Below are 25,720 nucleotides of genomic sequence, written 5' to 3' on the forward strand. Positions count from 1 at the left end.
ATTCATGTAATAAACTTTTAAAACCATATTTGCTTGCAATGTTTTGAAGAGTTAAACAGCTGCTTGAATGGGAAAACATGTAATTTCCTGCTACAGTGGTGCATTTTAATTCACAAATTCCTGATTTTATTTCCTTGAATTCAGAGCACCACAACTACACTAAAAAAAAATAAAAATCCAGAGCTAATTAGTTTTTAAGACAGCATCTTATTTTAAATTTCCACCTTATAAAAGTGCATTGTAATATGAAAATATACACAGATGAGAAACTATTTAGGTCAGTTAACTGTCCAAATACCTTTTTGAAAAGACAACAACAAAAGTGCTCAATATCATATCAATTAATACCAACATAGCTGTGTGGCTCTTAACTAACAAAAAAAATCAGATTTAAAGCCACCCACTGAGCTGAAAATATTTAGAATTACAACTGTAGCATGCTATAACGAAGGATTTCACAAGCTTTATATCCTTATTGCAGACAGCTCGTACATTAAACATTTGATGATCTGAGAAAAACAGAACACACTGCCTGTGCAAAAACCTTCTGTCTAGCATAGTAACAAAAATAAATATTTCATTGAAAAACCCTCAAACCTGTAAGTGAAGCTACTTTTATTACTTATACAGTATCGGCTTTATCTTCTGGGTGGCCAAGTATGCACTAGGCAAAAGAAAATGAAGAAGTTTTGCAAAAAAGGAAACTTTCTCATTCCTTTCTGCTGGACTACTTGGAATACTAAGCTTTCCCTGAAAATCTGGATTATATTTCAGTATCTTGTAAAACACTGCATACAACCTGGCACAACACACACCCGAGAGGGTTTGTCACACACCAAGCTCTTTGGCATTTCAAAACATTTAAAAGGCAACCTACTGACATATGACAAATTTCCACAGACAGCAGCAGCTGCATGGCCTGGTGCTGTTGCCACTATTAACCTCAGTTACAATTTGATGGCTGAATTAAGTTGTCTGCCAGCAGTTCCAGCTGGCATAATACGTTATTATGTGGTGTCATGCTGTTTAGCTATGGTCAGTGTTGTGACATGCTGAGCCCCATGTGTTTATCCTCTTTTTACAGATAACACTTAAATCCTGGAACTTCATGCAAAGTACGGATTTCTTTAAGTCATAGCCAATCCGAGCCTTATCAGTTCTAGTTTAATATAAATTTCAGCAAAATAAACTTACAAAAAAATTAAATTCTCTCATCTCTGCATACTGTGGTACCATATATGACAAGACTTGGGAAAAGGATGGTCCAAAGACGTAGCTAAATGGCACCTTGGGGGCAAATAAAGTTTCATATCTTTATATTTGTTCAGCCTGCAGAATATGTTTATATTGTCCAGCCTGGAGAAGAGAAGGCTCCGGGGAGACCTTATTGCGGCCTTTCAATACTTAAAGGGGGCTTATAAGAAAGATGGAGACAGAGTTTTTAGTAGGGCCTGTAGCAATAGGAGAAGGGGTAATGGTTTTAAACTAAAAGAGGGTAGATTTAGACTAGATCTAAGGAAGAAATATTTTACAATGAGGGTGGTGAGGCACTGGAACAGGTTGCCCAGAGAGGTGGTAGATGCCCCATCCCTGGAAACATTCAAGGTCAGATTGGACAGGGCCCTGAGCAACCTGATGTAGCTGAAGATGTCCCTGCTCATTGCAGGGGGGTTGGACTAGATGAGCTTTAAAGGTCCCTTCCAACCCAAACTATTCTATGATTTTATATTTCCTGGCTTTCAGATTGCTGCAAGAGCTCATAGTCCCTGGAAGATCAGTATAAACTCAGGGTAACCTCCCGCAACCTATTTTTGGATGACAACTAATCTTGATTCCACAAAGATGCACAATGCCATCCCACCTCCAGCCTCTTATGTGGCCCAGATTCTAAGTAAGTGTTATTCAAAGATGCATTTGCAGGATACCAAAAATAATATAATTTGATCAGAGACAAGCATATATGTAAATTAACAAAAGTTGTTGCTAATGCCCACCCTTTTAAAGCAAAGGTGCCCACTTTATTGTCCAGAGGCACAAGCAATCCTCCCCTGGTGTCCTGTTTTCTGAGGCAGGTACTTGCAGGTGGGTCAGGCTGCAGACCTCCTCATCCCATAGTCACAATAAACAAAAACTAACCTGCTTCCCTCCCGTTACTATTTAATAGATATCTGCTGTAACAGAAATGGGAGAACTCTAAAACAGTGTGTTCATAAGCTGTATTGCTCTGAATATTATATGTATTTCTAATACACTAAGACTGAAACTGTATACAGCTGTGACTTCAAACAGATTTCAGAATCTGATTTTAAGAATAGCGATAGAGCAGCAATTCCATTGTCATGGCTCATTTTGAGATGCTGGGAATACTTCACAGTGTATTTTGACAAACAACTTGTTATTTGAGAAACAACTATTTCTGGTCCTCTCCAGAGGTAAAAATAAGCTTAAGGGTTTTTTTTTACATTTCATTGTATTACATATCCATCTTCACAAACACTATTATGTTTATTACTGGGAAACTTCATTTGGGACAAAACAACCCACAAACTGAAAAATGTTTCTTGTTCTATTTCAAAGTGTATTAATTGCTCTATTCAGTTTCCTTTCCTTAAAAACAGAAACATATTTTAAGGTCAATGAATTCTTGAAATGTAGACAATGAAGCAAGGAAAACCATCCTGAGCAAAACAAATTAATAAAAAGGCTGGGATTTTATACAGTCCTATGGTGGTTGATTGCATTCACCACATAGCTCCAAAACCAAGAAAGATAACCCTTTCATCAATATTATACTAAACTCACATGTTTAGTAGGTTTTGAGATTTTTCCTGCAACATTAGCTTTTTACTCGTACACTGTTTTTAATGGCATTGACCTTTATTATTTCCAATCCTGAATCCAAACAAGGAGGCTGTTACCCATGGTCCCACACGGAGTCGACAGGAAGCATCCCCATCTCTGCTGTTCCGCTGACCTCTCGGGATGTGACCGGACTCACTGCTTTTGCCTGCTTTGAGACTGGGCCCACTTTTTTCCTCCTCCCTAATTACAGCAGCAACTATAATGAAACATTATAACATTACTAACTAGCTCCACCACACCACAGCGCCTGATCACTTCTAAAAGGTTACCTTCTTTGCAGTTACAATAATTCTTTTTGAGCTGTTCCTCAATCCATGTCAAAAGCTCAGAGAATAATCAAGAAACAAACTCTTTATATGCTTTTCTGAGATCAAAATGAGTTTTAAATGGAGTTTTGGTTTTGTTATGTGGGGCTTTTTTGGGGAGGAAGGGGGTGATGTCTTTCAATTAACGTGAATGAGAGTCTTTCCCAAGCAAGCAAAATGTGTAAGGAATGCAGAACGGAGCCCTTGAGGTATTTGGGGGATGGTGAGGGAAACAAAATTAAAAGTGACTGAGGTGCCTCTGTTAAAACCTTCTACTTTGTACGCACATGAACATTTCCTCATTAAAGATTCATAAGGACTTTATAGTTTTAATGCACATGTGGCCAGTGTTACAGTTCAATAGCCGGAACTCTTAAAAAGAAAAGGAAAAAAAAAAAACAGAGAAGATACTTTACTGTTTTTTAACTGACTCCCTTTTCATGGGAGATAGAAACCTCCTTTTTTAAACACCAAAGCACAATTGCTGCAAAAGCCTGCCATTCTAAGTAAGGTCTGAACAGATGAAAAACAAATCGGTATTTCTGTTGTAATTCATATTCACAACCGCTGCCCATTTCATACTTCTGAATTTCTGCATTTTCTTGCCCCAACAAAGGATGAAATTATGTCCCTTAGTCACAAACCTTTCCTACAATCACCAAGCTGTCAGTGAGGAGCACCTTGAATGGCTCCTTAGCTGCAAAGGATAACAAGGCAAAAAAGTAGAAAAGGATTAGGGAAGGGAAAGAAGAGCCCTGCCTATATCAAGTTGAACATTTGAACACAGAAGGCTCAGCACTGGATTTTTATAGGTCAGCCTCGGATAATTACAACTTCAGCAGGATCCACCTGCTGTTTAAGAATGCACTGATTTTTTGCTTTATGACCATTTTTTCTGGTGCAGGTTATACTCCAGTTCTACTACAGTCTCTTGAATTTCAAAGGTGGAGACATCTCTTTAAGGGCAGGCATAATGGGGATGTATCTCACAAGCTGGGTAATGTCTCCCATCCTGTTACTTTATTTTTGCTGGAAAGGTGAAAGAGCTTTCTGCTGCTCTTTTTCTTGTCATTTTCTTCCATGGTCCAAATGACCCAATTGACTTCTCAGGGGTTCCTTTATTTTTCTCTTTGCCAAAAAGCTATCAGCACCTGGTAAAAAGCACTGACTTCAGAGAGAAGACTGGCAGGCATAAGCAAACCCTCAGCAAACTACCCAAGCTTGTATTGGGGACTGAGGGAGGACTGAGTTACATGTCATTAGACCTCTGGCATAGTTTTGCAAAGGAAAAGCTTTGCAATGAAGCAAATAACTATGTAAGGATTGCCCTGCAGAGGGATTACAGTTTTTAACTTGATTTTTTTCCCCCCAAGACACTCCTAAACCCTTTTTTCCAATGCAATACTATCCATGCATTGGCCAGATCCCCCCTTCAGTGCCCTGCAAAGCATACCAGAAGCGTATGATTTTTAAGCAATGTGAATTACTTCCTCGTCCTCCTCCGCTGTGCGGAGCGTGTGACTGCAGTATTCGCCGCTCATTCTAGGGATGAGGAACACAAAACAAACGTCTAAAGGCAGGTTTCCAGCAGTGTCCTAAGCCAGGCCTAGCCAGCCCGCTGTGGTTTAAGCAGATTCAGAGCAATGAATTTTTCTCCTTTTTCAGCAGCTCTTTGGTACCCTCCCTTCTCACTGTGTTAGTATCCCCATCACTCAGTCACAGGTCTCATACTCCATTTCTCCTGCTCCTATTTTTATCTTCTCTTTTACCTTTTCCACTAATCTTTTTAAAAGCAGAGGCCTTAGGCAGAGTGCTTTAAGTCTTAATAACAATATTACCATCTATGAAGATCACCTTCATCTCCAGTTCAGTTGCGCACATGTGGTTCCCTGATATTGGTTAATGTGCCAGTTGGCTTAGTGCTGTGACACTTCAGTGCAGATGAGAGCTCAAAAGGTATTGCTCTGCACTACATCCAGGACATGTAAATCCCTGATAAAATAGGCAGCCTTCCTATACACTGATTTCTAATTCTGTCTAGCTTCCTGTTATAATAAATCCAATGGTAGTGTCCCTAAAATATTTAGCGTTCTCTGTTTGACTTTCATTCCCCAGAATTATTTGGCAAGAAAAGTCTCTATATCCCAAGATAATTATCTCACTATTGGCTTCAGGAAGACAGAATATTTTTGTAACGAATGACCACATCTGTACCATGTCAGGCTTAGTTAGAGATTAATAATGTGTACTACTATTCTGCCTACAAATTTTCATGCTCACAATATCTAACAGCTACATTAAGAGTGACAGATTAGACCATATACTTACAATAAATGCCAGTCACAAAAGCATGCGACTTAGCTGGTAGCAGCAACAAACTTCTGGGAAGACAGGCAAAATGTAAATTTGATCAATGTAAGTTTATTCAATTATACTGCTCAAACTTTGACTCGCTATAAGCTTACTTTATTATATATTCATGTAATTATAGCTTGTTTTATTATTAAGTATTCCATAGGATTATACAAAATTTATTCATATGCTTATGCCCACATCTAACGTGCGCAAGGACAATCAAGTTGACAACTATACTGAAGGACACCATAACAGTAAGAGCAATTCCCATTACACCACCTGGATTTCAGGGAAAAAGAAAATATTATATTTGATACTTCTCAGTATCAGGTATTTCATACATCACCATGAGGAAAATTTCCAGGTTTCTTATGATGACATTCTATAGCCTACAGCCATAGCGACCCTTAAAACATTATTTCTTAAAAATCTTTTAACAAGTAAAATCAACATGAAAAGACAGATAAATCTATAGTACAATTGTCATTTTTTAAATCATCTTATGCTTAATATTTCTTAATTCATTCTGCTAAGATCAGGGGCACTGCTGTCATCATCTAGTCTGACTTCCTTATAACAAAATAATTATTTTAGCAATTGATTCTTATATTGCTAAGCTCAAATAGATCATTCAGAACTCTGAAACTGAAGCTTTTTTAATACCACAAGACACTCTCTGACATATGACAATCTTTTAGTTTGCTTTTCTTTAGGGTTTTTTTCCTAATTTTTATAAAATTTAAAAAATATAATTTTTTTCCTGATTGTCTAGGTTCAAAGGTTTACTGCATTTGCAAAATTTACCTGTTTTTTAAGTGACAATATGATATTAGCTTTTCAGGTAAGAAATTTCTTTTTTTTATTAAATGTTTTGTATTGAGTTCATTGCACAACTTCTGATATTCATTTATAAGCACACTAAACCACTGATATAATTCCATCATCATGTACAATGACTTGGTAATCAGAATTCTCATACTCCAGTCCCCACTTAATGAAGCTACAATTTCTTCCACCAACACATTTCATTCACATACACTATTGTTAATTATAGTGCAGAGCCCGGTACGTATCTTTGAACTCCTTTCCCTTATTTCTTCATGCACATAAATCCAGCAAGTTACTGCAAGAATGACTTTTACCAGGAATTTCCAGTGTTTATATATGATACACACACATATAAAATATACCAAGTGAAAGTTGTTAGATCATTGATTTCATTGTTTAATATAAATCTTTGCACAAATGTAACGTATATTGTTTAAAAGCTTGCATCTGAGCCAAATGAAAGCAGATCATTATTGAACTGTGCAAGACCACATCTGAAACACAGGGACAAATCTCTGCCAGATTTCAAGTCTGAATATTTCAAATCTGAACATAAAAGTGTTGAGGGAGGAGAGGGGAGTGGATAAAAATCTCAATTTTGCATAATTTCTTTAAATCTTGGCCAAAACACTTTTCCATTTGTCCTCAGAAAGAACCCAGCTGCTTTTTAATGAATCTCTGTAAGAAGTTAACCCCTGGCTTAACCTAAAATGAACCAAACAACAATCCAAAGATCTGATGAAATTATTCACACTAGAGATTAAAAATACAGAATTAGAACAAATCTGTACTAAGCTTTCAGAAGAGACTTTTGGACAGGGAAAGAGAAAAAAGATCTCAAAATTAAAGTGTTAACCTTTTAAATGTTTTGTTGGCATTTTGGAAGATTTTTAAAGGAAAGTTTTGTACAAATAATCTTTATAATTTTACATTTACCTAAAGGATGGCAACACTATTTTTAATGAGATCATCTATTACATTCTAGGAAAATAGCGTATACAATTCCATTGAAGTTATAAAAATAGTGCATAAAACATATTTAGAAAGAGTTCTGTGGTGCAGTAAATTAGATGTTTTTTCTCATAAAAGGAATTTATGACCCATATTCATCATGCAACCAAGCAAACCAAGAATGGGTACTCAAACTTATGACTGTTCAGACTATATTAAAAAAACAAAGCAATCCAGAAGTATGGGAGATGTGTGGAAACTGGACTGTTGAGCATTATTCTAAGCAAAAATCATGCAGATCCAATGATTCCTGATGTACTTGTTGCTGATGAAAACTGTTTTATATCAAGAACAGACTGACCTCCAGCATCATTTCAGAGAGAGATTTGTTTAGGTTAAGATAAACGATACTTCTTTGGCTCTGGTAATAGCCAATCAATTTTGTGATGACAATCGCTGATTAACTTTAAAAAAAACCTTTTTATAAAGGTTACCTGCCAATAATAGACAAAAGAGTCTGGAAACAGGAAGCACAAATCATCAAGGGGTGGTGTATGTATGTATACGGATATTTTCCTTACCCGAACTGTAACCTTCCTCCGCAAGGTGTGGTAAGTTCTAATCACTTCCATTGCCTCCATCTCTGAGAGAAGAGGAGGAGGGAGCATAGAGGATAATGACCTGCAGCACTGCCTCATATTGTGTTTCTATCAGCCCCTTCTTGCATTGTTCCCTTAACTCTTTTCTCTGATGTTGTTAGGAATAAAGCAAATAAGAAACAAAACAGCCACCTTCGATTTAATTCTATAAAGTCAGGTAGGATAAAACTAAATGGGTACACTTAGGCAAATATACTAGTAAAAAAATAACACTTAGTAATCCCTTGTTTTCAGCAATATAATAAAATGAAATAACTATATGATTAGGAAAATACAAGCAAATAAGCCACAAAACAAAGCTTACCCATTCTCCAACTTAACATACAGAAAATGCACAGAGTAGCTGACATACAAAAGGAGAAATGTCAGTAAAGAACAAAAAAATTGCTTTGACTTTCAGCATTCTGGGATGTAGATAGCTTGCTGGGTAATTGGCTGATTGACTGTTCCACTAACTTTCTGGGTGAGTGGTGGAGCAGGCAGGCTGCCTTCCTTCAGGCTCACCGCCGGCAAATTGGCACTGATATTATACATACATGCACATGCATTGTCTTTTTAAATTTCTTTGAATCCATGCTCATTCTGTCTCACACAGGAGCTTGAAATTTCAGTGGGAAATGAAAGGTAATTGCATTTAGAATAAATATTGCCAAACTGGCAGTATTGTTCTGATCTATCTGTTCATACTTAACTAACCTGAATTTATCCTAGCAACTGATCTGAACAGTACACTCCTGTGTAGCTCTAAGTTAGAAATTCATGATTATTTGTGCTATTCTTAATGTCAGAACATCGACTTATGACCTAGAGGTAATACTACCAAAATAATATTGCATATAAAAAGATTGTTGTCAAAGTCAAGATCATGCAAGTTGCCCAGCTATACTACTATCTCAATATTGAAACAAGAAAAGGTACCATTTCTAGTTTTAGTTCAGCCTGTGGATTGGAGTAGGAAAGTCAGCAGCAGCTGCTCTCACAGATTACCCTTTTCACATTAGTCCATTACTAAAGTTTGACAGTAAAATCTTTAAGCCAGTATAAAAGGTTCTTTCAGTCATTCTGCAAGACTGATAATACCTTGCGCGATCCCGTCTGCTTTTTGCTGGCTCACCACACTTCATTAGGGTTCGTTTTTCATATATCTGATATATCATCTTTTAAATTTTGTTGAACTACACAATGACTTAAATAGGTCATCAGAAAAGCTTTGGTTTCAGAAAATTTTCTTCATTTCATGGAAGTCTGACTGTGGATCACAAAGAAGTGTACATGCTGTTTACCCTTCCCAGCTATTTCATAAGTTTTAAGTTTTGTGTAAACCCAGTTAATGAAAACAGTATCCACATCTGCTTTTATATGTGACTAACTTACCAGGAAAACTGGGCAATCAATGGGACTTCTTCATAGTGTACCACCAGTTACTTCAATAGTGTACACTAAAGCAACAGATTTACAACCTCTGAAACATGCAAGCATTAAAATAAATAAATAAAAAGCACATAGCAAATGCTCTACAGTTCATTAAAAATGCTAGAGTTTTAGTCCGCTGAACCTCAACCTCACTAAGACACATGAAGCATTTAAAGAAATGAATTTGCCAGGTTCATTTAGCAAAGGAAAGTGTGGCATACCACATGTTAGCACGTTACACAAGTTGAAGAAACAACAGCAACAATGACATGCCTATACCAGCTTTTGCATATGTTGGCATGAACCCAGAGCCCTGAAGAGTTCATGCTCTGGTTGCTGGCATATGCTCAACTTCATGTGTCCAGTATACATCCTTCATAAATTATGGTTCTATATCCTTTGTAGATATCAACCAGAGTTTCACTTCCCAGCCTGCATCTATCTTTTTTCCTAAAATGCTTGCTAATGAAATGGCTGCTCAGCAGCATGCCAGCTATGTTTTTTGAAGAAACATGGGCTGTTCCTGTGAAAAAGCGTGGAGCATTAGGGAACAGCACCTCCACAACATGGAGGTGTGGAAAGCCACAAGGGCTACTGAGAGGCATTAGGTGGGCTGAAGAAATGAAACTTGGCTTAGCTCACTTATGTGAGAACTAAACCCTAATTCTTTTATTGAGGAATTGTCACATGAAAATGTTTCACCGGATTTGTGGGAGAAATGGGCCAAAAATAAGTAAGAATATAGGACTTCATGCACACCTATAGAACTATTTAAATAATTATACAGGTATAGAATACTACACATAAAAACAAAGTACCTGTCTTGATAGGTTATTTCAACCCAATAAGAATAAGCAGACAGAGCGACATAAGAACACAAATACAATGACAAAGGACAGAATTTTTTTTAAATGATGCTATAGGAATCACATGCCCAGGAAATGAAATTTCACCTAAAAACAGAGAACTTTGGGGAATTTTCAAAAGGGAGAGACCTGAAATGAGAAAACAAAACTTTAGGACATGCATCCATTAGCTCAGCAACTCAACACAGAGGTGGTAAGACCAGAAATTTCCTTATGTCAGTATAAATGAAAGAAGAAAGTCTGCATAAAGACTATTTCCAAACACTAAGGTGTCTTCCCATGTTCCACGTGTGTCCTCCACCCCTCTGCTAATATTTATGATTTTATGATACTATTTTTCTACTTTTGTTAAATGTTTTTCCTTTCATTGTCACTGCTTAACATAAACTAGGACAAGGCAAGTAGAAAAGTAAGAAATGGCTGAATGAAGGAGAAATTATGTCAGAGCTATTAGTTAAGATGAATTTTCTCCTCTTACAGTATGACAGAATCTGAATACATGAGTAGATAGGTGTATGAAGGGAGCAGCTGCTGTGCAATAACATAGTCAATAGGAAAAAAATAAGTGAAATATCTCGTTTTGCTTCTGAAGAAAAAGCATTTAATTTGATTTACACAAATAAACTACAAAGCAGTCATCACAGACCACTACTCATACACCTGAATGCAAGGAAATTGGGAGAGAAGGCCTGTAACAAAAGGTCTGTATTTTACCCTCTATCTCTGTGCAGATGACAGTTTGAATAAAAAAAAAAAAAAAGAGATGATCAATTTACTGAATTCTCAGTTCTAGAGAAGGCAAAAAGAAAAGAACCTCCCCTACCCATCCAGTAATGTCAGCACTCAACCTGAAAATAGGGACAACAGAAAGAAAAATAGTAAGAAAAGTAGGAATCCATTCAATGTCATCAGCAGGAAGCTTTAAAGTTCCATTGGGCTCCTCTAAGTGACAATTTGGTCAGCACTGGCTGGTTACACAAGACCAGAGAAAGCAGCTTTATACAGACTTCCTAAGCCCTAAAATCCCAGTGAATTTCCCAAGGATATTTACTGCATGTAGATGCTCCAGAGGGGTCTTCCTTGTATTCAGCTGTATGAGAGTTTAACAACATGAACATCACTTCTGAATGTTAAACTAAGCTGAAATTGTACTTGTCTGAGTATTCAATGAAGTGCATTCAAATCCGTTTTTTAGACTATAAAAAAAAGAGTACATTTTCATTACATACAAAATAAATCTTTGCAGATAACAATCTTGCTTTCAAATACATTTCAGGCTTTGTGCCCATAAATATTTTTTTTAAGGATGTATACATTTCATGGTTATTTTCATGATGTCACTAAGAGATTATCATATTTTTGGCTTGCTTAGACAAGTAAAGTGAGTATTACACCATTGTTTATAAATGGTGAACCCTACAACAAGAAAGGGATTAGTTTAAGTTAAAGGATAACAGTACTATAAAACCATATGGATAAAAATTGGCTATGAATACATTTAGATCACAGATTAGAAAAAGCAGAAATGTAAAAAGTTTAGCTATTACAGAAATAAAGATTTGGAGCAGCCTTCAAATTGTTTGTTCAAAATGTAGCTTGAAACTGTTACAGAAGGGGTTTATGCCTGGAGAGGGCTTACTAGAGTTAGAAATTGCAGCTTGTGACATGAATTTTTGCATATCCAGAGCTGAATCCTGTCTGGGCATCTGCAAGGACCAGCAAAATTTTTTTGTTTCCTGTTTGATGCAGAACACGGCTTCAGGAGCTTGCCCTACTCCTCCCTTTTTGCTAAAAAAGGCTAAGAGAGGGAACGTTGGATAGTTCACACTGGCAACCTGAACTGGTCCAGTACCGTCAAAATTTCAGGTGTCTGTGTTGGCATGCCTTGCTGGCATACTCATGGTTAAAGTAACTGTCAAATTTGGACTGATAAGGATTTATTGGTTACGGTGGCAAAGACACGTAAAAAGAAAATTTTAAAAAAACCCTGTGACACATCACAATTTCTTCTCCTCTGACACGTTATAATTTTTAGGGACATTATTTTGAACTGAAGTTTCAGTGTTCTTAATGGAGTGCTGGAGAGCAATTAATGGAGTGGCTAGTTTATGGTGTATATGATGAGAGGGAGAGTTGAACAAATTTTCTTTTTATCCCTGGAAACTCAGCCTGGCTGCAACCCATCCTGGTCTTACATTCCTAAATATTTTTGTAAGTTCACATAACTCTGTACAGTAGGAAAGCTTAATACAGTACTCAAACTTCACTCAAATGGGAGAATTGTCCCTTGTGAGGCACTTGCACTTCTCAGAAATACCTAAAAGCATTTAATCGTACAAAGGGGAAAAAAGCTATCAAATTCTCAACTTAGCTGCTGACACAGTACAGAAAACACTGTTTTGTTCTGAACACAATGTACTTTAAACTCCCATTTCAGCTGAAAAGCATGTCTTTAAGGTCTTTAAAAAAGTATTAACTTACTTCGCGTTAAGAAACAAATGTGAGTATTGAACATAAAAAAATGGAAATAACACTTGGTGAAAATAACAAATGCACCATGTGTCTGGGGAACATACATTAGCTGTAAAAGTTTCTTTCATTGGCCAGTAATTATAGCATCATAGCAAAAGTGCTACAGTTATGGTTGAGAGAGTATGCTTTTTAATAAACTTGTTTTTTTCAGGTACCTAGAACTACAATATTTTTTCCTGATTTAGCATCTTTCATATTTTTTCATAGACAGAAATCAATTGATTTTAAGAGTTTCAAGCTGCCCCTTTGGCAGTTTTCTGGGTTATAAAGGCATGATAAAAACATTTTATTTATGCTTCAACAAGTTTCTTGCATTATGCTAACTCAAGTGGCTTATTTTTAACTCAAACTGCTTATTTCTACAAGATGAAACTCACTATCATTGTGTAGAAAAATTTTATCTTATTCTTTCAAGTTCACAAGCAAATAAAAATACACATTTTCATTCCAGCCCAATGTTTCTCTCTGTATTCTCCTCAGCAAAACACTCTCTAAAGTAGAGCATAGAGGAATTTTGTAATTCTTTTTTTCACAGAATATGTGCATAGCTCAGACTATACAAACATCCTCTATAGCTCTCCCAGTCACTTTCCATTTCAAGAACGAGGCAATTTGTGCTAACACAAGACAGCTTATCATGTGCTAAGTCTGCATGCAATTTTCTCGTGAGAACAACCATTTTGTACCTACTTGACACACGCAGCACTACACTACACCCAACTAATCAATTCTGTCTATATTAAGAAGTGGGGAGAAAAACTGCCCACAGCTGTTATATTACATCAGCTTTCCTAACTACTTCAGACAACTCATTTTGGGGATTTGGGTTTTTTTAAACTAAATTGGCATAAAACATAGCCCTTCTTTCTATTTCTTTTCAAGTACATTCTATTTTTTTTTTATTTTGCCTTCTCAGAGATTATTGGTGAAGTACAAGTGTCGGAGAATAAGCTATGCTTTCTGCAGACATCCCCAAAAGTTTTGAGGGCAACAAGCTCCCAGGGTCACTGGGTACCCTTGGAGGATTCATGGACAAGCATGATATGAATGAGTAATAGCATGTTTTCATCAGAGACCTCACAGGCTAGGCTATAGACATGAACTTTTGGAAGAGAATAACTTACATATATAATTCTTTTTCTTTTAAGTAAGCAAATGAGAAATGTCTGTCAATTGATATCAAGTCAGAGATAGAGACAAAAAAAGGTATCAGTAGGCCCCAGAAAACTCTCTGCGAGGGAAGGATGGAGTTTGGAGCTTTTCTTCTGATACTGACTTTTACCTGAGCACACTGTGACATTGAGGCGATGTTCCTGTTCAGAACTTGAGGTCTCTCACATTTTATGGCCAGATACTACCAGATGAGGCATCAAACTTTGGTCTTCTTAACCGTAAACATGCTAAAGACCCCATTGCACATGAATACAAGAAATATTATAATATTTTTTGGAGTTTGAAAACATTATTCCATCAATAGCCTACAGCTGAGGGATCAAACACACAAAATACTGAACACAAGGACTCTGCTATCAACTTACCTCTCAGCTTACTTCGCAAGATTAGCTCAGTTATTGATCAACTGACACTAATTTTTATCAGCTTGGCTTCCCAGCATGCTGCTCTGTGACTTCATACAAACTGCCCTTAAACCACATTTCTGTTTTTCCTACTTCTCCAACCAGTCTGCCATTTCTTTATAGAAAAGATATACAGCTTGCATTAGTCCTAAGTGGTATAGTTCAGCTTTATCATTCCAAAATATTCTATTTTGTGAATACAAAACAGTCAAAATGAAATACTGACATCTACGACAAAGACGTTCCTGAAACTCTTGTGTCCCCACAAAATCTTTTTATTTTGTCATGCTAGCATTTCCAACAGAAATCTGTTTTGTCGGGGAAAAAATGCAAATAGTTACACTCAAAAGTATAGCAACACAACCTGGCAAACCACTGATGTCTTAAATATCGTTCCTGTACCACATACATACCAGCAGTTAGCAACTTCGTGCCTAAGCTGAAACCATAGTTTCAGGCCAGAACTGGAGGAATGCAATCCCAGCAGCACATTCAGAATGGTATAAACGCCCGTCACGCCAATGAGCATTGCCTGAGAGGGAATGCAGCGCTGGCAAGTCTTAAGTCTCATTATGAATCATGGAATCAAGAGCAAAGACATGGCCTGGTAGCCCATGTTTTTTCTATCAGAGGGGAGAAAACACCACAAGAACCAGAGAAATGAATGTGGCAGTTTAGGAGACAAACAAAAAACAGGCTTAAGGTAGAAAGAAAAGATGGGAAACACACTTGGTTCTGGACCCTTGCACTAAAACTATGGGATTGATTTTACTAATCTATTTTTCAGAGTTAGTTACTGCTATTTTTAAACAGCAACGTAATATCCAAAAGGAAACATCCTCTCCTTTTAGAATTACTGGGGGTTTTTCGCATTATGGTGTAGCAGCTCTACACAAGTACACATACAGGGTATTTTCCTGTTGTCTTATTCTCTAAAATATACAGTATGTGATGTCTAATAGTCTGTATTGTGACTTTGTACTGGAAAATAACAAATGACTAGAGGAAAAAAATACATTATCTTTCTGTCAGTTTACAAGTGCCTTGATAGTTACTTCATGCTTGTAAGACTTACAGTACATATGCCTATTAGAAAGAGGGTAATGTAATTTTCCTTTTAACTTCTAACACTTCTGTTTCTGATAGTCATACTAAGAATAACAATAGTTTTATAATTCCTGATATAATGATAAATCTCTCTTTGATGCTGCACACTAGGACATAATAGTTTCTGAAGTTTTGAGAGTTTGGGGAGGTTTTTTGTTTGCTTGTTTGTGGGTTGGGGTTTTTTTTGGGGGGGTGGTTAGAAAGAAAAAAGCAATACTCAGCTATTGCATTACTAAATGAGTAATTTATTGTTAGTCATAGGATGTAATCAAGAGATCCACAAAGGACCACAGAATTAGAATGAAAAGGTAATTTTTAATTAGGTTTGCCCAGTTTGACTTGTGACATTGATCCTGCACCTGAGAGGCACAGAAAGAAAAGAAAAATATAAATTTTCACAAGTAGACCTATTTGCTAGCAGGATTCTATCAATTTTTAATGACAGTATGTTAATACAAGTGTTTTATATATGGTTCCATCTTGTTTGTATTCTTCCCTGTGATACTTGATTACACCAGATTTTATTACTGGAAGAATAGACCACATTTATGTCCGGACTAAAACTGAGCCTAAAAAGGCTATCAAAAAGAAAACAAGAGGATGACCTCAGCCACATCCCCTGCAGCCCTGCTAGCATTTGTCACAATCCTCTCAGGTATAGAGGTGTGCCAGCACTGCCTCAGTCTTGTCACTAAGACAGCCTGGTCACCAAAGACGACAGGTTGAGAGTCGTCTCCATCCCCGTCTAACACCCATGCACACCCTGTGCTATTCAGCCCACACCATGCTCGGATTGCCTCCATGGGACTTAGTCAGAGTCACTTCAGTTGTAGTCAAAGCTAAAAATTTTTCTGATACAGGACAATTTTCTGCTACCAAACCTGCCTTTTCACTGCTTACAAAAAAGTGAGGTTTATATTTACTACTAAAACTGAATTTTTCTTACACATGGACCTGCACAAAATACGTCAACTGAGCATCAAGTATCCTCTATCTGCGCTCATGTATTTGTGTCCATTAAGACTGCTTTCCAGTCAGGCTAGAAGAAATGCATCAAAAATAAATAAATTACTCAATCTACATAAGGTAGAAATGTAAAATAATTGGTATTACATAATCATTGTTGTACTTTTTCTTACCATGTCTTTTCTCTCAAGATGCATTGACATCCTCCAGTATTACTAGATTTGGAGATATTAGGTAAGCAATACTATTTCGCAGATGAAAAACACAGAGAGGTAGAGAGAGATCAAGTGATGTGACAAAACTTGAATGAAAAATTATGGCAAAATTTAAAAGAAGAGTCCCTGATTTCCAATCATTTGCCTCAAATAAAAGCCTCTTCTTTCAAAAGACTCTTGTTTAACATCAGTGTATATTACCTGACTGTTATGCATTTGCTACAGCATGCATAAAATTCCCTATTTACACAAATATCTTTATGATTAAGAAGGATTAATTACCTTTATTTAAAAGATGTAGTAGCTAAAAAGCTGTATTTTTAATTGAACGCAATGCCTAAAACATAACATCTTCCAGGATCAGATGACGACAAAAGAAATCTGTCAATAAATAAATACTGTCAAGCAATAAAGCTGTCCAACTTAAATAGTCAGTTGGAAATTTATCCACTATGCATAAGATCATTTTAGCTAAGGTGATAGGGGAAACTTCTCATTACAAAATTACATTTTATTTGTAATAAATAAATAAATAAATAAATTTGTATTTTTGCATTATTTACAAGATATAATTCAAATGTTTTAAATGTTAATGAGGAATCCATATTTGATGCTAAAAAAAAAGTCTTCAAAGTGAGGAACTGAAGATATTATGGTACTACAAGGATCATTTTTGTATAACCTTTCAGTCTGATATCAGACTCATACCAATCTCACCAATCCATGCCATTAAAATTGTAAGATATTAAAATGATTTTATAGAAATTGATTTTATGGAACTAAATTGATTTTATGAAAAAAACTTTTTTCTGACATACATTTAATTATTTAGCAATAATTCCTTCAAATGTTACAAACTTCATTGACAGATACATGAAGTTAGATATTTAAATAACACATTCATTTAAGTGGACGTCTCCATATTCTGTCTTTATCAGAATAAATGTGACATTGGCATCATTGAGTAACATGACCAAAATTATCATAATGGCAAAGGACCAAGCACCAAAGGGAGGCCAAATCCCAGAGTACCTGGACTGTTACCGTTGCAAAGGAAGATTGGTGGCGGCAGATGTGGAAGGAGCCCCAGGATGGGTAAGGAATTGAGTCCTAACCCAGGGATATGGTGCAAGCCCAGACAAAAATATCTTTCAGTGGCTGACCATGGCATTCATGATCAACGAAAAAATGAGATGGCTAAGCAGCTGTCAGTACTAAGCTCTGAAAAATACAGTACTATTTACTAGCTTAACACTTATTTTCTTGGTAGAAATTGGTTCTCTCCATGCTTCAGGATGAGCCTTAAAAAACATTCATTTCACAAAAAACTATTCTAATTTTAAGTGATAAATAATTACTATCTGGCTAAATATTTTCTTCTCTCTTTCTGATCTGTCTGCTGCTTGACACACGTTCATAGCTTTTTTCCCCCTTCCTGTATTTAAGATCTTTATTTCTTGAGTATCTCCAACCCTTCAAACCTGTTATTTGCAATAGAATCATGGAACAGTTTGGGTTGGAAGGGACCTTTAAAGCTCATCTAGTCCAACCCCCCTGCAATGAGCAGGGACATCTTCAGCTACATCAGGTTGCTCAGAGCCCCATCCAACCTGACCTTGTATGTTTCCAGGGATGGGGCATCTACCACCTCTCTGGGCAACCTGCTCCAGTGTTTCACCACCCTCATTTGTAAAAAATTTCTTCCTTATATGTAGTCTGAATCTACCCTCTTTTAGTTTAAAACCATTAACCCTTGTTGTATCACAACAGGCCCTACTAAAAAGTTTCTCCCCATCTTTCTTATAAGCCCCCTTTAAGTATTGAAAGGCCGCAATAAGGTCTCCCCAGAGCTTTCTCTTCTCCAGGCTGAACAACACCAACTCTCTCAGCCTTTCCTCATAGGAGAGGTGTTCCATCCCTCTGATCATCTTCATGGCCCTCCTCTGGACCCGCTCGAACAGGTCCATGTCTTTCCTGTGCTGAGGGCTCCAGAGGGCAGTACTCCAGTGAGATGCAGTACTCCAGGTGGGGTCTCATCAGAGCAGAGCAGAGGGGGAGAATCACCTCCCTCGGCCTGCTGGCCACACTTCTTTTGATGCAGCCCAGGATACAGCTTTCTGGGCTGCGAGTGCACATTGCTGGCTCATGTGAAGCTTTTCATCCACCAGTACCCCCAAGTCCTTTTCCGCAGGGCTGCTCTCAACCTCTTAATCCCCCAGCCTGTACTGAAACTGGGGCTTGCCCCAACCCAGGTGCAGGACCCTGCACTTGGCCTTGTTGAACCTCATGAGGTTCACATGGGCCCATTTCTCGAGTTTGTCCAGGTCCCTCTGAATGACATCCTGTCCCTCACGTACGTCAACTGCACCACTCAGTTTGGTGTTGTCTGCAGACTTGCTGAGGGTGCACTCGATCCCACTGTCTATGTCATTGATGAAGATATTAAACAGATGTCTCTGTTCAGAAAATAGATGTCTCTCTGGAAAAACAGTTACCTTAACTTCAGTAATTCATGAATTTTCAGAGCTTTCCTTTTTGAGCTCAATGTTTATAATTGCCTTAGTACTGAATATATTGCAGGCAAGCATACTTAACATCAATTAAAAAACTTCCAGCTGTATTAGCTGCTTCTAGAAGTGACAAAGGGAACTATGCTGCTTCACGCAAACACTAGCATCATTGTAATTAGAAAGACAAGCTCTTAATGTGACACTGAAATCAAAAGGGTAACTCAATGTTCAATGAGCACCAAGAGGAATATGAACTGTTTTCAGTCTAGTTTAGAGTATGTGCACAAAGTACAGATAGACTCGCTCCAGAGAAAAGTCATTCCCCATGGCTATTCCCATCCTTCCTCACCTACCGGAATATGCTCAACCACTTCAAAAAGTAATGCAGCATAATGAGTTTTTTTGTAAACAATTACAACAAGCCAACACAATAAGAAATTTAACATGAAAAATTGCTTAGATTTCCCCAGGACTCCTAGACATATTACTAAACAAGGAAAAATAATGGTTGAAGCATTTGTATTTTTGGTCTTTGAGAATATTTAAGGTGAAATTAAACAAATAATTTGTTTGTTATCATTATCAACTAGATTAGAGAATTTATTAAATTCATGTGGGATTTGAAATACAAGAAAAAGTGGCAAGAAAACTTTAGATGCTTGAAAGGAACTTGTAGTGATTTTCCTTCCTCCATATTTCTCCAAATAAAAAAACAGATAAAACTGAAGTGTTTCAATCATGCCACGACTACTTACACAACAGATATCTCTAAGAAACAGATTTTAAAATTGCCCTTTCCCTAAGTAACATCACAGCATTTCTCTAAACATGGCTATGTGGCATTTGAGATTAATTAATGAGGTCTCCAAGATTATTAATCTATTTTCTCTTAAAAGTACTTGCATGAAGTTAGGGGCACACTCCTTAGTTGCAAGGTCCTCAGGAAAAAAAAAAAAGAAAAGAAAAAGTTGTACAATTGGAGTCTGAAATATCATTAGTTTATAGTAACTAGTATTTTTCTATTTTTAAAACAATCCAAAAAAGAACAAGTAATTCTAAATTTAATTTATGAAGTTTCAAACTTTAAAGATGTCATACGTATGTGTTGAAAATAAAATTGTTTAACAATTTCTTTAAACATATGTCCAATCCTTCACAGTGCCTAGGAAGAACATCTCTGTTTCTTCATGTGTGTGTGCGTGTGTGTGTGCACACACACGTTTCAAAAATATAGGCAGGAAAAGAAATGAAGTGGCCAGTAATTTAAAGAACACAAATTGCATGTTTAAAGAAGCACATCAGTATATCAAAATGTAAAACCTTTATATTTTACCATTTCATCACTTGAGTTTTGCTGAAGAACATCTAAATACCATATTTTTTATACCAGCTGTTTAACAACATGTTTTTTTCCTATGGTCTAATTTGTTTTGCTTGCCTTTCCTGCCCTTTCATTCCCTCAAGTTAATGTGTTATTACTTCAATTGCACAGTACAATATATAGTTGCAGAATGTCATACTAAAATCTACTGAAAGTAGGTTTTATGCAATCTTATCTAATAATAACTGAGGACAACATGTGACTACATAGCACTGCCATGCAGTTGGTAACTTTATGATACAGCAACACTTAATAAAAGTACACACAATCTATGTGAGACCTGGTTGAGTAAGACTGATCTATACAGCTAAAAAAGGAAAAAAAAAACAAACACCCAACCAAAAACCTCAATGCTAAATTCTTACAAATACTTCAGTATCATTTTTCTTTGTCTAGAAACATGTCTAGGAATATTGGGAAAATGTAACAGCAAGTTTCTGTAAAACAGTCACTGTTGAAGTATTAGTGCCTGGCATGCTTTTCTTCTGGGTCAACTGTGAAAAATATGTGTAATCTTGCTTAGTGATCTTTCATCCTGATTTCCCAAGGAAACTGCTTATGCAATCATGGTCTGTTTGTGTATGTTTATTTTTATTTGCTAGTTCCCTCCAAATAGCTCCTGAACCTGTTAAAGAGTTTCAGCCACAGGGGACAAAGGAGCAGCAGTCTCAGAGGTAATTATGCTCCTATAAACTTCATGAAAAAGTACATTTGGTTATGAAACAGAGAGAGACACTTCATACACCCCCTTCAGAAAATGCGCAAATACCAGATCAGCTCCATTAAGCACCAGGAAGCCCACAGCAGAGAAGAAGCCACAACAGATTGCCCCCAGCTAGAGGTAACATGGGGAGTTAGCGTGCCACAGGGGCTACCCAGGCAATTGGGATGCAGTGGTTGCTGTGGAGGGTAAGAAAATGAGTAGTGTGGATAATAGCTCAGTTACATACTCTTTTGTGCCAGCTGACATCAGGATGAAGGAATAAGATTTAGTTTCCTAGTCTAGATCTTGACTTTGGGTCCAGCACAGCTGACCCAGCAACCTCAGTCCTTGTCCCCAGAAACATCATGTGGACTATGGCATTTTCTAGAAAAGATATTTAGAGGCCAAATATTCTCAAGCATAAAAAGACTTGCCACAACTGTTACTAACTATATTACTTTGCCACACACTGTTCAGAGACTGCAGTGTCTTTGGAGCAGAGTCCATACCATATTCTACCTAGGATTCCTTGGATAATACCGATGGTTAACCCCACTGCCCATAAGTTAAAAATAACTAAATAAATATAATCATTTAAAAAATCAAACTGTAAGCCACAGATTTTTAATTTAATATATTGTTCTAATTTACGGAATAATTATACCATCAAATTATAGACTCTTAATTTTTCAGTTGTTCAGGTCCTCAAAAACACTATTTTAACTAAATAAGAGCACCTGGATTGCTGAAATTTACTTGAAAGGACTATCTCACTGTTTCATGGCTTTGAAAACCCACTTTGCCTTTCTTTTATGGTACCCAGAGCATATGAAAAACTTAATTTAAATGTCTACGATAACCAGTGCTGTCCTGCTCAGATCAATGCATCTCCCAAGAACAACAGACACTGACTACAGACAGGGACAGGGAAGGCACTGGAAGTGAAACCATTACAAGCTGTCAAGTCTTTGCCCCAAGCTTCAAATCTAAACTGAACTCTCAGCCTCCTGAATATGAAGCCATCTCCACAGGGTGTATCACAGAAATGGGCTCAAGGTTCTCACTCTCATCTCTAGAATTTATGGTCTGTAGAACTCTTCTGATTAAATTCCACAAAGCTCTTCATATCTTAACAGTTTCATTACCACACTTGCTTCAAAAAAGTTTATTTAGTTTCTTACCTACACTTCTGATTTTCAGCCAAATCAAGGGAGTAGTCAAGGCCAATATAACTGAGCACCATAAAAAACCTAAGTTTACAGAAAGTTTTTACTTTCACATGGTATTTAAGGAATGATATTCACTTCTTAATGCCTCTTGTTAGTACTACAAAGTAAGCCCAGTGGCACAGAGGTGCATCGTGATCCAGATGCCATAACACATTTGTGAGTCAACCTTTCCAAACTAGCACAAGGCACTAATTCTTAGTTTCAGAAAACTCAGACTAAGTGCAGAGAGAGTGCCATCTCTACAGATCACTCGTGAGTCACTGTTCACACACATACGAAATACATAAAAAGCACCTTTTGTGAGACCGTGTTTGCCAAAGCATTTTTACAAACTGCCCAGTAAAAATACTAATATTTCATAAATGTATTTTGACCACTATTACTTATATAGTTTTTATTATGGACATTTATTAAATATTTCATTTTAATATTAATAAAGTATTAGTAAATATAGGATTATCTTTCTATTACTAAAAGGGAAATAACTGTATCCCCAAACACATTTTTTCCTGGCTGGCTGGTTGTATCCCCTGAAAACCTAATATCAGATTTCCTTTTACAGCAGTAACACAATTTAAGACAATCTGAAATAGCAACCTTGTAATATTCATGCTATGGTTGAAAAAAATGCAGTTTTCTGAGAATTCTGCAGAAACAAATACAAACCAGGTCCAACTATATTTTTTAAAAATTGCATTTCATGCACAATATGAGTTCTACAATAGTCTTAGCTTTAGAGAAATTGATTCTGTCTTACTCTTAGAATGGACAGTTAATGGGCAAACAACTTCTGTTTCTCGGGTTTTTTTATTAAAGTTGCATAAAATGACAAGTCCTAGTTTGAGACAACTGCTCAGTGAGGTCTCTCACTTGTGTAACATGCTGTTGAGAAATCACCAGAACTTGGGAGGACTGACACTTCTGTAATCCAATTCCTGTTTTGACATGCATTGAAAAACAAAACAATAAGCGGAAAGTTGTCACTAGCTTTTTGGAGTAGGGCTTCAAACTGTTCTCTGCTCAAAAAGTGGGTTTGAGCACTCCAGAATAGGAAAGAGCCAGAAAATACAAGTCACTCAGTTCCACCTGAAATTTTACTGCCCCTCTAAAGTTTTCAAGTTTGGCATTGAACTATTTCATTTTCCACACAAGCTAACATTCTTCTGTGTCATGGTCTCATGGGAACCACAAAAGAATTACAGACAGGGATGATTCTTGTCTCTATGGCATTCCCATTACTAAATTTTTTGTTCTGCAGGACCACAAGGAGTGCAAAGCCAAATTAAATGAGTAACCCTTAACTCCAGCACACCTGCGTTTCTAAGCACCTGATCTTCTAAACTTATTATCTTAAAGGAAGCTGGATTTTCCTGCTACTGTACTTCATAAGATTCTCTACCTCCTCTTTCAGGCAAGGAATAACAATTCTTTTTGATCCATTTTGATGAGCCGTGAACACCAACAGCAGTTGCTGTCATAGTTCTCCATTTTAAGCACTTGAAGTACCGCTCTGAATTGGCTTGTGTGGAAAAGGCAAAGCTGGGAAAACCTTTGTCCAAGGGCTGGGAGCACTCAACCAGTTGTAGTTCATTCACACCCACTGCTTCTGCCTCTTAGTAGACTATTCCAGCTGTTGTCACCCCACCAGCTGAACCTGGACCTTTGCAGATATTGATAAGAAGTGCATGGGGCCAGAGAACAAGAGACAGAGCATCTGATTCTGATAAGAAAGTCATCACCTGAATTCTAGTCTTTGCTTCAAGGACCACTTATGGATTTTGTATTAATGTCATGGCCAAACAGCACCATATACAGAGGAGATGATACTCACTGATTTTATCTGTAATGTTGCAGAAAATCAATACAATAAAATTAAGAAGGTTTAGATGGTGATGATACTTGAGGCTACACACTGTTCTCAATACTGTTTGCAATGTCTCTTCAGGTTGAAGTATTTCTCTAACTAGGTAAGTAATAAAGTTTTAAAAAGTACATGCTCAGTATCATTCCCCGGTGTAAATTAAACCTAAAAAAGAAAAAAACAGAGGAAATGTTTTCCTCTGTTTCTAAACACTAATGCTTTACTTGCAGTACATTAGAATTTAATTTACTAATTTCCTTTCTTGCAATAAATTTGTAATCCTATCACCTAAATTGTTTTGTCTAAAATATTTGGAAACTTCTTTATAAACCTCATATCATTGTTACACCTAAGGTTAAAACAGTAAATAATACACAACTACTCTTCATTCCATACCATTTAATATTGCCAATATTAAAGAAGTATTTGTTACATCTATAACTATATGCAGAGAAAATTTAGTATTCCTTTACATAACTGTTCAGACAGTTAGCTCTGTCCTAACCCTTCAAGGTGCCTAAGGGATTCCTCCAGACTCCCTTGAAATACATTGTTTATTTTTAAATTGCAGTTAGAATATTCAAATATCTCAGTATCATACGCTTACCCACCTTATTACACAACCATAAACAGCATGCACGTCACACACATATATAGTAAAACATCAGCTAAAGCTGATTTTAATATGTAACTTTTTTGCATATGGAAACATTCATACAACATAGAATACACTCATGCATTCATGAATGTAGCAACTACTTTAAATCAACAGCTCTACATAATGAATGTATTCTGACAAAGCAGTATAAAAATAATTTAGCTTAAGCTGTAGGAGATGTTTTAAAATAGGCATGATATAATTACTCATTTTAGATGGACTGGCAAAGTAAGTTTCCTACAGATATAAAAAAATAGCCTTTTAGACTTGCTCACATGATTATTCTCAAATGAGTGACCTATATCTACAGAAAGCAGTGTTACTGCAGTATAGCTGTTACTGCTCATTTATTCCATCGAACTTTCAGAATGTTTTCTTCCTAACTCAGCTGCTCCTGAGCAGATCATATGGGAACCTCGTTCCTCTTCCCTCCTCCAAATATTGACTAGAAATACACAGTCATGGAGCTTTATCAATGTCATCATCTGCTCTAGTGATAAATGTTGTCCAATTTCTTTAGAATATAATTAAAATATAGAATAGAATTTAAATTAGAATAGAATTAAAGTGGAAGTATTGGAGACCAATGAGTTAAATAACCCAAACTATATGTCAGGTACATTAGTGTTACCATTACATATACCAGTCTTCACTGTGATAGTGTACATAGCGTAGTACAAGTCTTTGACTGGATGTTTATTTTAGTTCCAAATTGATGGCAGTGCTTTCCTGTATTTTCCAC

At 36.6% G+C, this 25,720-nt stretch overlaps 1 protein-coding gene across 1 annotated transcript in view; it reads right to left on the minus strand.

The window, feature by feature from the left end:
• The window catches only part of LOC140655747 (adhesion G protein-coupled receptor A3-like), a 293,963-nt gene that overhangs the window by 216,398 nt on the left and 51,845 nt on the right, over positions 1-25,720 (minus strand). The window lies entirely within an intron of this gene.

This window comes from Ciconia boyciana, chromosome 8 (genome assembly GCF_034638445.1).
Source record: "Ciconia boyciana chromosome 8, ASM3463844v1, whole genome shotgun sequence".
Classification (NCBI taxonomy): Eukaryota; Metazoa; Chordata; class Aves; order Ciconiiformes; family Ciconiidae; genus Ciconia; species Ciconia boyciana.